The sequence below is a fragment of the Megalopta genalis genome, chromosome 9 (assembly GCF_051020955.1).
Source record: "Megalopta genalis isolate 19385.01 chromosome 9, iyMegGena1_principal, whole genome shotgun sequence".
Classification (NCBI taxonomy): domain Eukaryota; kingdom Metazoa; phylum Arthropoda; class Insecta; order Hymenoptera; family Halictidae; genus Megalopta; species Megalopta genalis.
In genome coordinates this window covers 3825001-3827500 of record NC_135021.1, presented here as the reverse complement: position 1 = coordinate 3827500, position 2500 = coordinate 3825001, and the positions used below count along the sequence as shown (strand labels likewise).

Here is a 2500-nt window from a genome sequence, read left to right as displayed (position 1 = left end):
GTTTTAAGATTTTTGAGCATGCCTTCAAGCTTTGATGGAGATGGAGAGATAGCACCGCGGTATCTATATACATGGCCGAGGTATTTAAATTGTGACGCGACACCCAATGTTGGGATCGGGCTTTTATTAATCTGCAGTTTGGGCCGCGTATCAACTACGAGCCTTTTCGTTCCAGGGACGCGTAGATTCTGTAAGATGGCGCATTTAGATGGGTTCACTTGCAGCCCGTGTTTGTGGAAGAATTTCTCGACGATCCGGATATTACTTCGCATCGCACTGGGAGTGGGAGCCACCATCACGATGTCATCGGCAAAAGCTAATGCCCGTATCCTGGTGCCTCCCACATCAACACCCTCACACTCATTAAGTTGTATCATGAGCTGGTCTAGCACTAAATTAAATAGGAAACCGGACATGGGATCACCCTGCTTCACGCCGCGTTTTATAGGTATAGGATTGGATCGGGATCCGTGGCATTCGAGTATTGTGGTTATGTCGTTATAATTGTTTTCGATGTATTCTATTGTATGAGCGTCTACGTTTTTTCTGATTAGTGCGTCTATTATTGAAATGATGTTAACAGAGTCAAATGCTTTAGCTAAATCTATAGATAGTATAGTGAAAGGTTTCGATTTTTCGCGGCTTAATTTAATTAGTGTTTGTAGGATGGTACTATTAGCCATTATCCCGTCGGTTCTCGTGAAGCCTCTTTGCGTGTGAAACAGAGGTATTTCATTCTCAAGGCGCGACACGATGATTTTATTTAGTAGGCGCAGTATATGACTTGAGATGGTTATGGGCCGCCATTGTTTTGGGTCCATCAAGTCGCCGGATTTAGGTAACAGTGTTGTTCTGTTCGATCTTAGCACAGAGGGTAACGTCTTCATTCCCCATACAATATTCAATAGTGCACACAGCTCCTTGCGTGGCATTTGCCTAAGAGTCGATCGATCAATTCCGTCGGTGCCTGGAGCGGATTGTTTCATCCTGGTAAGTTGCTCGTGTATCTCGGTCGGTGATATCGGATTTGAAAGGTTGATATTACTATTGGTATCTGTTTTTCGCTTCTGAGGTTTCCATTCGACATCCTTGTGTTCAAATAGTTTAGAATAATATTCTTCAAATGATTCTATCGTCGGAGATTCTGTAATGTTGAGTGGGTTTCCGGTAATTATATGCTCAGCCAGTTGGGTTGGGTTTTTGTTATAGAGTTTTTGGAATCTGGCGTAATCAGTCGCTATCCTTTTAGCGCGGTTGCCTTTTCTTTTATTACTTTCATTGCATTTATTGCTATGCTTGTTCTTTTTACTGTTATTTTTATTCTTGTTTTCGTTCTGATAGTTATTTAATTTATTTTTATTATTTTTATCGTCTATTGTATTTATAACTCTGTTGTTGCTTGTATTGTTTTTATTGTATTTATTATTTTTATTTTGTTTATTGCTTTTATTATATTTATTTTTCTTGTTACTAGTTTTATGGGTTTTATCTACTGAGTTACTATTTTCATTGTATTCATCGGTTTCATCAGCGAGCGAAGCAACATATGATGTTAAGTTTTCTATGTATTGGTCCATCATTAACATAGTGTCTTCAGAAGGTGTGTTAGACAGGGCATTTTCAATAATTTCTGCCATGTGATGGCCTACTTGTACTTTAAGTTCAGCCAGGATGTTGCGTATATCATCAGGTATAGTTGTACTGTGCGGAGATGATGTCGCTTCGCGTCTGTCGATGTCTCCGCGCGCGCGAGGATCGTCACATCTGGTTAGCAGCACCCGCGGCACCAACGGGCAGGTACTCAAGATATTGGTCTGGCCCGCCTCGTCGAGGGCTTCACTGAGGTATGATTTGTATTTTTCTTTTTGTCTTAATTTTTTAATACCGTCAAAAGAGCGGCCGGATTTTTCTGATAGAATTTTAATTATTTCTTTTCCTAATAACTTTGCATTTTTAGTAATATCTATTTCATCGTGGGCTATTGCTCTGATCTCATCATCGGTATATTGAGCCCTCGAAGAAACGAGGCGTTTATTGTGGAGATCGAGATCGGCGGTATTGTAGTTCTCGATGTGAGTCCTCCGTTGATGCTGGCGTAATCCGGCGTATGTCTCATACGTATTTTTACAGGTCTCACACGTATAACCATCGGCCTGCGGAGGAGGCGCATTACATCGCCTTTTGTGTTGGGCGGCGCTGGCAGCGGTACGAGCGCTCAGATCGGTCCCACAACTCGGGCATAAAAACGTATTGTCTAAATCGAGAGCCTTTTGAACAGCATGGTCGTCGTCGTTTGAACCCAACGAGCTATTTGCTCGCTGGGGAAGGGAATCCACCCTTGCTGTCGCCACTGCTTGGGACCGACAGCGTCCGAGGCTTGTTGTCTTATGTTTTGGTGCAATATATATTTGCCCCGAAGGGCATGAACTCGGAGGGCTGCAAACCCCGCGAGTCCATACGGCTTACGCCAATGGATCGGCCATCTCGTTAGCTCGGACCA

The 2500-nt window shown here is 42.8% G+C and overlaps 1 pseudogene; it reads right to left on the bottom strand.

The window, feature by feature from the left end:
- The window catches only part of LOC143260059 (large subunit ribosomal RNA), an 8160-nt pseudogene that overhangs the window by 2715 nt on the left and 2945 nt on the right, over positions 1-2500 (bottom strand).